The sequence below is a fragment of the Aegilops tauschii genome, chromosome 1 (genome assembly GCF_002575655.3).
Source record: "Aegilops tauschii subsp. strangulata cultivar AL8/78 chromosome 1, Aet v6.0, whole genome shotgun sequence".
NCBI classification, from domain to species: Eukaryota; Viridiplantae; Streptophyta; class Magnoliopsida; order Poales; family Poaceae; genus Aegilops; species Aegilops tauschii.
The window spans coordinates 454,953,039-454,970,471 of record NC_053035.3 but is presented as its reverse complement, the minus strand read 5'-3'; positions in this window follow the sequence as shown (position 1 = coordinate 454,970,471).

The window sequence follows — 17,433 nt, the reverse complement described above, 5'->3', positions numbered from 1 at the left end:
GGTTGAAGTTTCTTGACATAAGCATCGCATCCCCAAACTTTTAGAAACGACAGCTTAGGTTTCTTCCCAAACCATAATTCATACGGTGTCGTCTCAACAGATTTAGACGGTGCCCTATTTAAAGTGAATGCGGCAGTCTCTAAAGCATAACCCCAAAATGAGAGCGGTAAATCGGTAAGAGACATCATAGATCGCACCATATCCAATAGAGTGCGATTACGACGTTCGGACACACCATTTCTCTGAGGTGTTCCAGGCGGCGTGAGTTGTGAAACTATTCCACATTTCCTTAAGTGTGTACCAAATTCGTGACTTAAATATTCTCCACCACGATCTGATCGTAAGAATTTTATTTTCCTGTCACGTTGATTCTCAACCTCACTCTGAAATTCCTTGAACTTTTCAAAGGTTTCAGACTTGTGTTTCATTAGGTAGACATACCCATATCTACTTAAATCATCAGTGAGAGTGAGAACATAACGATATCCTCCGCGAGCCTCAACACTCATTGGACCGCACACATCGGTATGTATGATTTCCAATAAGTTGGTTGCTCGCTCCATTGTTCCGGAGAACGGAGTCTTGGTCATCTTACCCATGAGGCATGGTTCGCACGTGTCAAATGATTCGTAATCAAGAGACTCCAAAAGTCCATCTGCATGGAGCTTCTTCATGCGCTTGACACCAATGTGACCAAGGCGGCAGTGCCACAAGTATGTGGGACTATCGTTATCAACTTTACATCTTTTGGTATTCACACTATGAACATGTGTAGCATCACGTTCGAGATTCATCAAGAATAAACCATTGACCAGCGGGGCATGACCATAAAACATATCTCTCAAATAAATAGAACAACCATTATTCTCAGATTTAAATGAGTAGCCATCTCGAATTAAACGAGATCCAGATACAATGTTCATGCTCAAAGCTGGCACTAAATAACAATTATTGAGGTTTATAACTAATCCCGTGGGTAGATGCAGAGGTAGCGTGCCGACGGCGATCACATCGACCTTGGAACCATTCCCGACGCGCATCGTCACCTCGTCTTTTGCCAGTCTCCGTTTATTCCGTAGTTCCTGATTTGAGTTACAAATATGAGCAACCGCACCGGTATCAAATACCCAGGAGCTACTACGAGTACTGGTAAGGTACACATCAATTACTTGTATATCACATATACCTTGGGTGTTGCCGGCCTTCTTCTTGTCCGCTAAATATTTGGGGCAGTTCCGCTTCCAGTGACCACTTCCCTTGCAATAAAAGCACTCAGTCTCGGGCTTGGGTCCATTCTTTGACTTCTTCCCGGTAACCGGCTTACCGGGCGCGGCAATTCCCTTGCCGTCCTTCTTGAAGTTCTTCTTACCCTTGCCCTTCTTGAACTTAGTGGTTTTATTCACCATCAACACTTGATGTTCCTTTTTGATCTCCCCTTCCGCTGATTTTAGCATTGAATATACCTCGGGAATGGTCTTTTCCATCCCCTGCATATTGTAGTTCATCACAAAGCTCTTGTAGCTTGGTGGAAGCGACTGGAGGATTCTGTCAATGACCGCGTCATCCGGGAGATTAACTCCCAGCTGAGACAAGCGGTTGTGCAACCCAGACATTCTGAGTATGTGCTCACTAACAGAACTGTTCTCCTCCATTTTACAGCTGAAGAACTTGTCGGAGACATCATATCTCTCGACCCGGGCATGAGCTTGAAAAACCAGTTTCAGCTCCTCGAACATCTCGTATGCTCCATGTTTCTCAAAACGCTTTTGGAGACCTGGTTCTAAGCTGTAAAGCATGCCGCACTGAACGAGGGAGTAATCATCAGCACGCTGCTGCCAAGCGTTCATAACGTCTTGGTTCTCAGGGATTGGTGCTTCACCTAGCGGTGCTTCTAAGACATAATCTTTCTTGGCAACTATGAGGATGAGCCTCAGGTTCCGGACCCAGTCCGTATAGTTGCTGCCATCATCTTTCAGCTTGGTTTTCTCTAGGAACGCGTTGAAATTGAGGACAACGTGGGCCATTTGATCTACAATACATAGTGTAAAGATTTTTTTAGACTAAGTTCATGATAATTAAGTTCATATAATCAAATTATTTAATGAACTCCCACTCAGATAGACATCCCTCTAGTTATCTAAGTGAAACATGATCCGAACTCAACTAGGCCGTGTCCGATCATCACGTGAGACGGACTAGTCAAGATCGGTGAACATCTCCATGTTGATCGTATCTTCTATACGACTCATGCTCGACCTTTCGGTCCTCCGTGTTCCGAGGCCATGTCTGTACATGCTAGGCTCGTCAAGTCAACCTAAGTGTATTGCGTGTGTTCCGAGGCCATGTCTGTACATGCTAGGCTCGTCAACACCCGTTGTATGCGAACGTAAGAATCTATCACACCCGATCATCACGTGGTGCTTCGAAACGACGAACCTTCGCAACGGTGCACAGTTAGGGTGAACACTTTCTTGAAATTATTATAAGGGATCATCCTACTTGCTACCGTCGTACTAAGCAAATAAGATGCAAAAACATGATAAACATCACATGCAATCAAATAGTGACATGATATGGCCAATATCATCATGCTCCTTTGATCTCCATCTTCGGGGCACCATGATCATCTTCGTCACCGGCATGACACCATGATCTCCATCATCATGATCTCCATCATTGTGTCTTCATGAAGTTGTCACGCCAACGATTACTTCTACTTCTATGGCTAACCGTTTAGCAACAAAGTAAAGTAAATTACATGGCGTTATTCAATGACACGCAGGTCATGCAAAATAATAAAGACAACTCCTATGGCTCCTGCCGGTTGTCATACTCATCGACATGCAAGTCGTGATTCCTATTACAAGAATATGATCAATCTCATACATCACATATATCATTCATCACATCTTCTGGCCATATCATATCACATATATCACTTGCTGCAAAAACAAGTTAGACGTCCTCTAATTGTTGTTGCAAGTTTTTACGTGGTTTGTAGGTTTCTAGCAAGAACGATTTCTTACCTACGTATGACCACAACGTGATTTGCCAATTTCTATTTACCCTTCATAAGGACCCTTTTCATCGAATCCGTTCCGACTAAAGTAGGAGAGACAGACACCCGCTAGCCACCTTATGCAACTAGTGCATGTCAGTCGGTGGAACCTGTCTCACGTAAGCGTACGTGTAAGGTCGGTCCGGGCCGCTTCATCCTACTATGCCGCCGAAACAAGAAACGACTAGTAGCGGCAAGAAGAATTGGCAACATCAACGCCCACAACTTCTTTGTGTTCTACTCGTGCATAGTAACTACGCATAGGCCTGGCTCTGATACCACTGTTGGGAATCGTAGCATAATTTAAAATTTTCCTACCCTCACCAAGATGCATCTATGGAGTCTACTAGCAACGAGGGGAAAGGAGTGGATCTACATACCCTTGTAGATCGCGAGCGGAAGCGTTCCAATGAACGTGGATGACGGAGTCGTACTCGCCGTGATCCAAATCACCGATGACCGAGTGCCGAACGGACGGCACCTCCGCGTTCAACACACGTACGGTGCAGCGACGTCTCCTCCTTTCTTGATCCAGCAAGGGGGGAGGAGAGGTTGATGGAGATCCAACAGCACGACGGCGTGGTGGTGGATGTAGCGGCTCTCCGGCAGGGCTTCGCCGAGCTTCTGCGCGCGAGAGAGAGGTGTTGCAGGGGAGGAGGGAGGCGCCAAAGGCTGTAGTGTGCTGCCCTCCCTCCCCCCCCCTTTATATAGGCCCCCAAGGGGGGTGCGCAGCCCTTGGAGATGGGATCTCCAAGGGGGGGCGGCGGCCAAGGGGGAAGGGGTTGCCTTGCCCCCCAAGGCAAGGGGAAACTCCCCCCCCCCCTAGGGTTCCCAACCCTAGGCGCATGGGGGGGAGGCCCAAAGTGGCGCCCCAGCCCATTAGGGGCTGGTTCCCCTCCACTTTCAGCCCACGGGGCCCTCCGGGACAGGTGGCCCCACCCGGTGGACCCCCGGGACCCTTCCGGTGGTCCCGGTACAATACCGATAACCCCCGAAACTTTCCCGGTGGCCAAAACTGGACTTCCTATATATAATTCTTCACCTCCGGACCATTCCGGAACCTCTCGTGACGTCCGGGATCTCATCCGGGACTCCGAACAACTTTCGAGTTTCCGCATACATATATCTCTACAACCCTAGCGTCACCGGACCTTAAGTGTGTAGACCCTACGGGTTCGGGAGACATGCAGACATGACCGAGACGCCTCTCCGGTCAATAACCAACAGCGGGATCTGGATACCCATGTTGGCTCCCACATGTTCCACGATGATATCATCGGGTGAACCACGGTGTCGAGGATTCAATCAATCCGTATGCAATTCCCTTTGTCAATCGGTATGTTACTTGCCCGAGATTCGATCGTCGGTATCCCAATACCTTGTTCAATCTCGTTACCGGCAAGTCTCTTTACTCGTACCGCAATGCATGATCCCGTGACTAACGCCTTAGTCACATTGAGCTCATTATGATGATGCATCACCGAGTGGGCCCAGAGATACCTCTCCGTTTACACGGAGTGACAAATCCCAGTCTCGATCCGTGCCAACCCAACAGACACTTTCGGAGATACCCGTAATGCACCTTTATAGTCACCCAGTTACGTTGTGACGTTTGGCACACCCAAAGCACTCCTACGGTATCCGGGAGTTGCACGATCTCATGGTCTAAGGAAAAGATACTTGACATTGGAAAAGCTCTAGCAAACGAAACTACACGATCTTTTATGCTATGCTTAAGTTGGGTCTTGTCCATCACATCATTCTCCTAATGATGTGATCCCGTTATCAATGACATCCTATGTCCATAGTCAGGAAACCATGACTATCTGTTGATCAACGAGCTAGTCAACTAGAGGCTTACTAGGGACAGGTTGTGGTCTATGTATTCACACATGTATTACGATTTCCGGACAATACAATTATAGCATGAATAAAAGACTTTTATCATGAACACAGAAATATAATAATAACCATTTATTATTGCCTCTAGGGCATATTTCCAACACCTCCTGCACGCGCGGATACCGTTAGAGGCGGTGCACCTGCGCCGCTCCGGCGAACTTGTACGTGGGATCGGACGACCGGTTGTTCGAGGGAGATTGGATGAGGAGGAGACGATCCACGCGGGCGCGCTGCCCCAACTCTTCTTCCGCTGCACGGCACTGCGCGTCTAGTTGTAACAATCTGTGATCCATGCCCATAGCATGTTCCTAGATGTTCTGCGCGTAGGAAATTTTAATTTGCAGTCGACGCACCCTACCGTAGAAACCAACACCAATATAGTTGGCCAAACCAAACCGATAATTTGAAGAGAAATACAAAGATATCAAATCATGCATATAACAATTCAGAGAAGATTGAAATAATATTCATAGATAATCTGATCATAAATCCACAATTCATCGGATCTCAACAAACACACCGCAAAAGAATATTACATCGGATAGATCTCCAAGAACATCCAGGAGAACCTTGTATTGAAGATCAAAGTGAGAGAAGAAGCCATCTAGCTACTAGCTATGGACCCGTAGGTCTAAGGTAAACTACTCACGCTTCATCGGAAGGGTAATAGAGTAGATGTAGATGCCCTCTGTGATCGAATCCCCCTCCGGCAGGATGCCGGAAAAGGCCGCAAGATGGGATCTCACGGGTACAGAAGGTTACGGTGGCTGAAAAGAATTTTGGTGGACGCTTCTGGTCATTTGGGAATATTTCTGAATTTATAGGCCAAGAATTAGGGTTGGAGGACTCCCGGGGGGCCCACAAGCCAGGGGTCGCACCCTGAGGGCTTGTGGAGCCCTCGGGACTCTTCTGCCTTTCTCTCCAAGTCCTACGTGTGTCTTCTAGTCCAAGAAAAATCATCACGGAAGTTTTATTCCGTTTGGACTACGTTTGTTATTTCTTTTCTATAAAACTCAAAAGCAAGGAAAAAACAGAAACTAGCACTAGGCTCTAGGTTAATAGGTTAGTCCCAAAACTAATATATAATAGCATATTAATGCATATAAAACATCCAAAACAGATAATATAATAGCATGGAACAATCAAAAATTATTGATACGTTGGAGACATATCAGAGTCCTTGAGCATGCCCTTACGGATGATCTCCTTATACGTAGAGGTGTGGAATAAACAGACACCCCATGGCGGCGTTGGTCAACCTACCTGCCAATGTCCACATCAGTGATCATCTCCTTGACAATGTTCCTAACGTGTGTTGGACCCCAACACTAGTGGCTCGACGGGCACAGGCACAGGCTCCTCCTCCATCGCCTTGGTGTCCTCTATCTCTTCCTCCATGGGCTTAGGCTCCTCCATCTCCTCCTCCAAGGGCTTGGCCTTCTCCATCTCGTCCTTCAAGTGCCTCAGAGAGCTAGGAGGCTGGTGTCGGTGTCAAAACCGGTGGATCTCGGGTAGGGGGTCCTGAACTGTGCGTCTAAGGCGGATGGTAACAGGAGGCGGAGGAGACGATGTTTACCCAGGTTCGGGCCCTCTCGATGGAGGTAATACCCTAGTTCCTGCTTGATTGATCTTGATGATATGAGTATTACAAGAGTTGATATACCACGAGATCGTAGAGGCTAAACCCTAGAAGCTAGCCTATGGTATGATTGTTGTTGTCCTATGGACTAAACCCTCCAGTTTATATAGACACCGGAGGGGGGTAGGGTTACACAGAGTCGGTTACAAGGGAGGAGATCTACATATCCGTATTGCCAACCTTGCCTTCCACGCCAAGGAGAGTCCTACCTGGACACTGGACGAAGTCTTCAATCTTGTATCTTCATAGTCCAACAGTCCGGCCAAAGGATATAGTCCGGCTGTCCGAGGACCCCCTAATCCAGGACTCCCTCAGTAGCCCCTGAACCAGGCTTCAATGAAGATGAGTCCGGCGCGCAGATTGTCTTCGGCATTGCAAGGTGGGTTCCTCCTCCGAATACTCCATAGAAGATTCTGAACACAAGGATAGTGTCCGGCTCTGCAAAAAAAAATCCACATACCACCGTAGAGAGAATAATATTTCCACAAATCTAATCTGCTGACAGCTTTTCATAACATGACATTCTGCCGTGGTCCGGTCATGACGAACTGTTTTTCCCGTGCCTGCCACTGCACGTGTTGCGAGGCGGTTTTATTGGCACGTCCTGTCGAAGCAGAGATCGTGTCCCTCTTTTCACGGGATTCTCATCAATACGGGTGTGGGTAACCCAATCGTGCCTGCTGGTATGACTCCTCGATTTTAGGCAAGTTCCAAACGGCCACGCGGAGGATGCTTGATATTCACCCTCTTTATAAAGGGGCCAAGGCCTGTCCTTTTCTTCTCGCGCTCGATCCTTCCCTCCACCTTGAATTCCAACACTCAAGGCTCAGGCTAAGCGCTTCGGGCCTTCAATCATGTCCAGATCCAACCTTCAAGGCCGGTGGATGGCCTCCTCTGTCACAGAGGAGGACATCAAGAAGCTAAGAGAAGCCAGGTATCTGACCGCCGAAATCTCGCACAGGCTGCCTACTCAAGGGCAGGTCATCCCCACTCCCAAACCCAACGAGAGTGTCGTACTTATTTCCCACTTCCTCCGAGGGCTAGGCTTTAGTCTTGAACCCTTTGTCAGAGGGCTTATGTTCTACTACGGGCTCGATTTCCATGATCTGGCTCCGGTTTCCATCCTTCACATCTCGTCGTTCATCGTCGTGTGTGAAGCCTTCCTCCGCATCACCCCACACTTCAGATTATGGCTCAAGACCTTCAATGTGAAGCCGAAGATGATTGGGGGGCGACACGCAGAGTGCGGAGGCGCCGTAATAAACAAAGGCGCCGATGCTCCATGGCCAAAGGGTTCCTTCCCGGAGACATCCAAGTTATGGCAGCGGGAGTGGTTTTACATCACCGCTCCCCGAAGCGCTAAGTGGGTAGCTGCCCCCACCTTCCGTCCGGGCCCCCCGCCACAATTCGCGTCATGGGTCAACAAAGAGCTGGACTGGGGGCCAGCTAATGATGTGCTGACCTTGCCGAGCCGCATCCGAGATCTCTTCAAGGGAGATGTCAGCCTTGTCAAGGTAATGCAAGTCATGCTAGTTCGTCGGGTCCTCCCATGCCAACGTCGACCTCTCCATATGTGGGAGATCAACCCGGAAGGACCGCAAACTATTCAGAAATTCTTCGGCGCGACGCTCGAAGAGATGTATGGATTGTTCTTCGGATCACGAATAAAGTGTCCGGACACCACCGAGGATGCGGGTCTGAACTACAATCATCCAGACACCCAAGTAAGTGATTCCGCGGCCGAACACGTTGTCTTTTAATTTACCACAACATCATTCTGAAAAGTCGCCTTTTGACCAGGACTGGATAAAAAAGGCGAAGATGATCACGTGTTCAGCCCCCCTTCCCGAAGGCTCACCAGATCCTGTGCTAGCCAGGATGCTTGAGCTTGCGCCTTATCAAGCGCCATCAGGGGAAGATAAAGGGAGGAACAAAGAAGCCGAAAGCGAGCCTCACTCATTATTCATCCAAACCGGGGGAATTAATGCCTCCGCGAAGGAGGATAACCGGGGAGAAGAATCTAAAATTCCCTCTCCCCAAGGAAGGAAGAGGGCCGCCTCTGAAGACTTGGAAACAATGGTTTTCAAACGAGGGAAGAAACCTTTGTCAGGGGGCCCTACCCCGGAGGGCATCCTTACCGCACAGTACCCGCAAGGGGACCAGCCCTCCACCGAGCTGTAAGTAAACAAAAGTACTTCATAGTAAATATACCCTGCTTTATTTCTGAGAACAATAACCGAGACGTATGTCTTGTAGTTCGGATTGTAGCCCTTCTCGACAGAGTTCGTCTTCGAGGGATCTTCTTTCGGAGATGATGGAGAGCGAAACGCCTCCCCGTGCCTCCCCGCCTCGTGAAGCGGATGACCCTGAGGTGTCGTCACGGAGGATTTCTCCTGATCCGCCAAGGCCAGAGGGTAACCCTTCGGCCACCCGAAGTCTGGAGTATTCTGCGCCTAAGGAGAGCAACAGAAAGAGTCCGGGACTGTCCGGTGCGCGACCAGACGCACTGATGAATCTTCTGGAGCAAGCGGCTATCTCAGAAGCGCATCGTACGCTAATGGGTACGGTGGTTGAGAGATTTCATCCGCCGAAAGCGGGTTGCATGAAGCTTATATGAGCCTGCTGAGAGGCTTTGAGGTACGCAAAGTAATATATATTTTTTGACGGTACCGCACACACTAGGTGTGCCCTATGCAGATAGTAGCCCCTGAGACTCTGGTTGCTATCGAAAAAGACGGCAAACAGAGGATCATAGTCCCAGGTAATAACCGTGCTGCTTTCATGTGCAGGTGGCTGAGGGTCCGGTGGCTAGCCGGACTGGTGAGTTTGCCGAACTGAAGCGGCAACTTGATGCGGCAGATGCCGACATCGTGCTTGTAAACAAGCGGCTTGACGAGGCACAGGGTATGTATTCTCCTATGATCAACACATATTAAGAGGAGCATGATGCTAGTATCTGTAATATGCTGTGACTGCAGATGGAGCTGTCGCCGTGGAGACCCTTCGGGCGGAACTTGCCCGAGCCAAGGAACAAGCCAGGAAGAGTGATGCAGCCACCCTAAAGGCGGTCGAAGAGCTAAGAGCCGAACAGGCTGCGCATTGCCAGAGCAAAGAGAAAATAGCCCAGATGGCTGTTGAGCTGAAAGATGCCGCCGACCGTTATGAGCTTCTTGAAAAGGAAAGCCAAACGAAGATGGCGGACCTGGAGAAAGCCACGGTAGCAGCCAAGGAAGCCCGCTCTAAAATTAGAGCGGCGAAGGAGGAGCTACGTCAAGCCGGAGATATCGCGGCGGGGAAGCCCTTTTTGTTGCGGACAAAGGTCGGAGATCCTAAGTATGCCCTTCTGGATCAATTATGGAGTTCTGCAGACGCATACTTGGATTTCGCAGCGAGTGCTGCTGATGCGACCGAGTTTTTCAAAGATTAAAAAGATCACGAAGTGGAAAATTTGTTCTGGTCACAGTTCAATGTTCCAGTGCATCCGCTACTGTTAAATGAGCGAATGGCTGAGTGGGCCGAGCTCCATAGGTTGTTCGGGCTTGCCATGAGGTCTGTTGTGGATCATCTTTGGCCGGAAGGACCAAGGCCGAATAGTTATTTTGGCTTAGTGCAACGATTCCTTGGTGCTGTGCCGCATATCGACGCTGTGAAGAGGTCGGCGTGCATAGAGGGTGCGCGGGTGGCTCTTTCCCGTGTCAAGACATACTGGGCAGAGATGGAGGCCACCGCTATTGCAACCCAGAGTTCGGCCGTAGGCCGGGTATCGGCCGAGCACTATTTTAAAGAAGTCTTAGAAGGCGCTCGTTTAATAGAGGCTTAATGCTCGAAGAGTATCATGTTCTAGTGACATGTATCCCAATTGTAAGAACAATGTTATTTAAATTATAAAGGCCGTGTTCATACTTTTGCATGAAAGTATTATTATGCCTCCTGTGCGGTCGTTTATGTGTGTGTCTGTGTGTGTGTATATATATATATATATAACCTGAAAGTTTGCAGTCGTCGGCTTCAGCCCCCATGCATATAATGCGGGGGTGTTTGCAAAAGCGTGTCTTCACACTTGATCCAACGTCTTGGTCCATTAAGGAGGTGGTAGCACGGCGAACGAGGCAATCAGACTATATTGCTTTAACACTTTCACTTAACCATAGGAGTTTGATAGTGGGGCTACTATATAGCCCCTGGTATTTCCGCGGCTATCCAAATACGGTGCGCGTACGTACATGACCGGGAAAACCGGTCCTTCGTTAATGCGGAGGAATCCCGAAGATTCCGATGACTCATCGAGTGGTTGACCAGTCTCACGCTTTATCATGACAGTCAGTTTTCGGCTTTCTCTACTGAGGTGCTCGTCCGAATGAACCAAGGCACAATCGCAGTAGTTCTCCCGGTGCCACCTTAGCCGATAAAGAGGAACGTAAGGTAGCAAAACATGGGAGCCGAGCAAACCCAACATTTGACCAAAGACAAGATTCGGAGCTGATGCATATAAGGCCAAACTCGCAACGCCGAACAGTCCCTAAGGTATTCGGTCTTTACAACATATACTGGGTTGAGTAACGCCCTTGAACCCTGAATTTCCAGGTACGTGCATTAGTCTGACGTGGCGAAATGCCAATAATGCCAGCGTTCCTCTCGGTTTTGTTGAGTATCCAGAGGGTGTGAAGCAACAAGAGACAGTAAGAAAGGTTTACACAGGGTCTTAATCTAAAAAGAAACCTTTGAGCGGGGCCCTGCTGCACGTCTGCGCCTGTGTCTCCGTTGTGCCGTATCCTGGAAGGGTGTAGCACGATTATCATCTGTTAAAAGAGAAGAACTTAGATGAAATTTGTCGTGCGAAAAATTGGTTGTTCTTAATAAACCATTAAAATTCAAAATAAGGTCGAGCCGAACTATAGACTTTGTTTTTTTACATGCGGGCAGCCCCTAGCACCGGCTACGGGGGTATATTCATCAACCCCATCTCAGGTTTATCTAAGCTGTTACCGCTAGTGGTGCGCCGGACTCGTCTAGCCGTGTCCGCGGTCTTGACGACCGATCGTTTATGCTAGTTGGAGAGGCCATTTTAGTGTTCGGCTGCTAAGGCTGCCGCACATTCTTCCGCGCGTAAGGAACGCTCAGTGTTTCCTCTAACTGTGATGATGCCGCGTGGACCGGGCATCTTGAGCTTAAGATAAGCATAGTGCGGTACTGCATTAAAACGAGCGAAGGCCGTTCTTCCGAGTAGTGCTTGATAGCCGCTTCGGAATGGAGCGATGTCGAAGGTTAACTTTTCACTTCGGAAGTTGTCGGGGGAACCGAATACAACCTCTAGTACGAGAGAGCCCGTGCAGCTGGCCTCTGGGCCTGGTATTACTCCTTTAAAGGTATTATTGCTTTGGCTAATTCTCATTGGGTTTATCCCCATTTTGCGAACTGTGTCCTGATATATCAGATTAAGACTACTGCCGCCGTCCATGAGGACTCGGGTGAGATGGTATCCGTTGATTATTGGGTCGAGCACCAAGGCAGCCGATCCTCCGTGTCGGACATTGGTCAGGCTATCCCTGCGATCAAAAGTGATCGGGCAGGTTGACCAAGGGTTGAACTTGGGGGTGACGGGCTCTACGACGCATACGTCTCGGAGTGCGTGTTTGCTCCTCCTCTTCGTCACGTGAATCGTGTTCACTGTTTTGACCTCTGGTGGGAATTTTTTCTGTCCCCCAGTGTTTTGCTGACGAGGCTCATCCTCGTCTTCACTTGGTGTCTCCCTCCCCTTGTGTTCGGCGTTTAGCTTACCGGCCTGCTTGAAGACCCAGCATTCTCTGTGGGTGTGATTTGCAGGTTTATCGGAGGTGCCGTGAATCTGACATAATTTGTCTAGAATCTTGTTGAGGCTGGACAGTCCATCTATGTTGCCTTTGAAAGGCTTTTTCCCTTGACCGGGTCGAGAGCCCCTAAATTCGGCATTTACCACCATGTTGTCTGGGCTGTCTTCGTTATTTTGACGCTTGCTTTTATTGCGTCGTGGTTTTCCATTGCCATCCCTGACTTCAGATGTGCCTGGGTCGCTGGTGCTACTACGGGCCAGCCAGCTATCTTCGCCCGCGCAAAAGCGGGTCATAAGGCTTGTCAGGGCTGCCATTGTCCTTGGTTTTTCTTGGCCGAGGTGTCTGGCGAGCCATTCGTCTCGGACGCTGTGTTTGAAAGCTGCTAAGGCTTCGGCGTCCGGGCAGTCGATGATTTGGTTCTTCTTAGTGAGAAATCTGTTCCAAAGCTTTCGGGCTGACTCTCCGGGCTGCTGAATTATATGACTTAAATCGTCTGCATCCGGAGGTCGGACATAGGTCCCTTGAAAGTTAGCCCTAAAAGCATCCTCAAGCTCCTCCCAACTTCCAATTGAATTTTCGGGGAGGCTCTTCAGCCAGTGCCAAGCTGGTCCTTTCAGCTTGAGGGGCAAGTACTTGATGGCATGGAGATCATCTCCGCGAGCCATATGGATGTGGAGGATGAAGTCCTCAATCCAGACCCCAGGGTCTGTCGTTCCGCCGTATGCCTCTATGTTCACGGGTTTGAATCCCTCTAGAAATTCATGATCCAGCACCTCATCGGTGAAACATAGGGGGTGCGCGGCACCCCTGTATTTGGATGTGTCATGGCGTTCTGACGGTTGTAGTGTTCGGTTTTGATTATGCGCTGGAGCGCGCTTCCTAGATCCATAGATGGATCTGGTCACGCCGGCCTTTTGATGCAAGTCCTTGCTTGGACCGTGTGCTGACTTATGTGCGGCCTCGTTAGCCGCCCTATCGCGGCCACGAGGTGGTCGATCCGACCGGTCGGTCGTTTTGTTTTTCAGCTGTGTGGGCTCTAAGGCCTCATCATCGAATTCAGGCAACAGCTTGCGCTTTGGATAGCTCTTTGTGTGGCGACTGCCACCATACTTTTCTTCAGTGTCGAGCACTTTGTTCCATCTATTGTTGAGCGTATTCTGCGCGGCCTTAAGCCTTTGCTTCTGCTTCTTCAGACTCCTCGCGGTGGCAATAAGCCTTCTACAGAGGTTCTCTTGTTCCAAGTGCCTTTCCGGGATGATGTGTGCATCGTCGTCCGGACTGTTTTCCTCTCCGGAGAGAGGTTGATGAGCTTTATCCTCGGTGTCGCCATGATCGGACAGCGGCTCCGTACTATGTTCGTCGTTCGCTGGTTCATCCTGTTCTGTCGCTGGGTCAATGTGGTCGTCGTTTCCTCTGGAGTCGACCGGGGTGTTATTTTTTCTTGCGCTGTTATCGCTGTTCTTGCCGAGGCGGGATTTGGAGCGGCGCCTATGCCGTCGCTTTGGTTGCTTCTCGAGGGAGCTATCCTTCGCTGCATCCTTCCGTTCCTCGTCGTTGTTTTCTTTGGGTGTATCCACCATATATATATATCGTGTGATGAAGTGGCAGTCCAGTGCCCTGTGGGTGGTGGTTCCTGTTCGTCTCCTGCGTCGTCGTCCATACCGTCGATGTCTTCGGAGCCGAAATCGAGCATGTCGGTTAAATCGTCGACAGTGGCTACTAAGTGGGTGGTGGGTGGGCAGCGAATTTCTTCGTCGTCCGCATCCCATTCTAGCCGGACATAGTTCGGCCAAGGGTCTCCTGACAAGGAGAGAGACCTCAATGAGTTTAGCACGTCGCCCAGTGGTGAGTGCTGAAAGATATCCGCGGAGGAAAACTCCATGAGCGGTGCCCAATCAGACTCGATAGGCACGGACGCAGGCGGTTCGGAGCCCGTGGCCGGGGACGAATCCAAATGTCCAGCAACACGGGTCTCATAAGAGGTGAAGTCAGTATTCGGCTCTATCGCCGCTGAGTGTGCGGCCTCCGTGGCGGGGTCCATCCACCCGTCCTCGGACGGCGCAATCGACTCTGGATCTAGGGCCGGAGTAGGCCTAGGTGTGATCTCCCGAACACCGTCCGGCGGCAGAGCTAAGTCGTGCTCGTCGTTACTGTGCGGCGCACCTGACATGGGCTCGAATCCGTCAAAGATCAAGTCTCCATGGATGTCGGCAGTGTAGTTTAAATTTCCAAACCTGACCTGACGGCCAGGGGCGTAGCTCTCGATCTGCTCCAAATTGCCAAGCGAGTGGGCCCACAGTACGAAGCCGCCGAATACGAAGATCTGTCCGGGGAGGAAAACCTCACCCTGGATCGCATCGTTGGCGATGATCGGAGGAGCCATCAGGCCTTTATCGTGACGACACAGTGGAACTCTCAATGAAAGCACCAATGTCGGTGTCAAAACCGGCGGATCTCGGGTAGGGGGTCCCGAACTGTGCGTCTAAGGCGGATGGTAACAGGAGGCGGGGGACACGATGTTTACCCAGGTTCGGGCCCTCTCGATGGAGGTAATACCCTACTTCCTGCTTGATTGATCTTGATGATATGAGTATTACAAGAGTTGATCTACCACGAGATCGTAGAGGCTAAACCCTAGAAGCTAGCCTATGGTATGATTGTTGTTGTCCTACGGACTAAACCCTCCGGTTTATATACACACCGGAGGGGGCTAGGGTTACACAGAGTCGGTTACAAGGGAGGAGATCTACATATCCGTATTGCCAACCTTACCTTCCACGCCAAGGAGAGTCCCACCCGGACACTGGACGAAGTCTTCAATCTTGTATCTTCATAGTCCAACAGTCTGGCAAAAGGATATAGTCCGGCTGTCCGAGGACCCCCTAATCCAGGACTCCCTCAGCTGGCACGAAGCAACGCAACGTTGGCACCGGGAATACGCACTGCGGGGCTCCGTCACCATCGGCGTGCGGCACCCCGACGCAAGGCCCCTGTACCACAGGACAAAGGAGCGGGGCTTGGTGATAGACGACCACGAACGAGAATGGGTGGTTCAAGCGCTTCTCAGATGGTAGGATAAAGGGGTTGATGAGTGTATTTTTTACGGTCATCACACCATTGTTTAAACCGGTTTATTTTATAAAATCTCAGATATTCCCTCCGCTTGCCACTAATGACTAATGAATGCAAAAGATTGTGAGATCCTCTCTTTATATATTTTTCCATGGAAAAAGGGCCATATATGGTCCAAATCAATCATATACGTGGAAAGAAGCAAAATGAAGATAGAAGAAAACAAGTGGGAAGGTTCACCGCCACCAATAGAACGCAAGACGGCGTCTCGCATGAGCGTGTCCATCCGTGACATCGTGGCATCCACCTGAACAACTTTTATAAAAGGGCCCGTTCGCGAAGAGCAGACGCTAGAATCTCCGCACCTCGGCACTAGAAGCCATTCACAAACCCTGGTTGCCGCCATTTCCCATCTCATCTCCATAGCCACCACCACAACAATCCACCTCCAAGTTAGCCATACTTGTAATCGGCTATAGCACCCGGCAACCGTTGTAATACATAATCATAAATAAAGCTTTCATCTTGATGTCTTCTTCAATGCTTTCTTCATGCGATTCAGACGACATGTGTGAGTAATTCGGTAAGGCAATGGGTTGACGTATAACCTTACAACCCGATGTGTTTGTACGAGGGACGGGGATCGATGGAATGACTACGAATGAACGTCATGTATGTGTGAAATAAAATTGCATCATAGTTATCTCTTGTCTCTCTCGCATTCTTTGACCTTGCAGGCACCCAAGATCACGGAGTTCGAGCCACGAAGAGGTTAGGATCAAGGAGTAAGTGAAGCGCTATTCTGGAGACCAATGACAGGAAGATTTAGTACGCTAGCGTGAATCCAGTCCTTGAAGATACATGAGATGTAGTCATTAAATGCCCAATGCATTTGTTTGATTTATCTTAATTTCCTAGGTAACCCGGCACGACAGATAGGGCCTACGTTCCAGACATAATTTGGACACATTCCCCACTTCGGGTCGTTGCAAGCTCATCTAAACTGATGTCTTCCAAAGCACAAATTAAGATCATGATGATTCCGAGCATAAACATATGGTTGTAAGTATCAAGTCCTCATACCCATGCCTATTTACATTATAAGTGTTACGGTAACAACAGTGATTATGATCAGGAAAAACTTAAAATTAATACTCTCGTGAAAGCTTAGTAGAAACCCTTGTCACAAGTGCATGTCCTCTCGTGGGTTTCATAACTCAGAGTCACTACTAGGGGAAAGAGGCCGCGAACCTTTCTACTATATGTTACCAAATCACCAAAGTAACTCATCAGGGGTAACCCCCATTATACACCAAGAACACCCTATGCACGAGATACCCACAACAAACTGGTGTATTACACCCAAGCAACGACACGATAGTGTCACCCAGCCAGACGGCCCCAACCGGCTCGCGAAGCCGGCCATGTAACACTCGCACCCGCATCGGACGCACGCGTATGCGCGGCTCGCATTCAACAGCGCCTGGCCGGACGACACGCACCCTGCCAAGCCAGGCGCACATATGATGTCCGGCTCGCGCGAGCGAAGCCGCCTTTCCGGGGAGGAAGGACGTTGACATGCGGACCCGACCTCCTCATCCCGCGTATGGCATCACATGAGAAGGTGCACGCGGGGGCGACCGAAAGCCACCACATAATGGTGGCCCAAGCCGCACCCGCAGTCCACCCATCATGGACACCCGAGGCAGGACGCCCGGGTGCACGCCGACTGAGCAGATCAGATGTCGCGAAGAGCCCCAAGTAGGTAGCTGCGTGAGGCCAGCGGAAAACAGACGGTCTAGAGGGCCTTCTTGCCGCGCCGAGCTTTGGCACCGGTTGGCTCGCGTGAGCGACGCACCCCGCCTGGGGCCAAAGGACGCCGACAGGCATGTCCGGTGTCGCTGTCGCACGCGGGTGCGGTTGAGAGCCCCTACAAGACGCTGGCCCCGGGC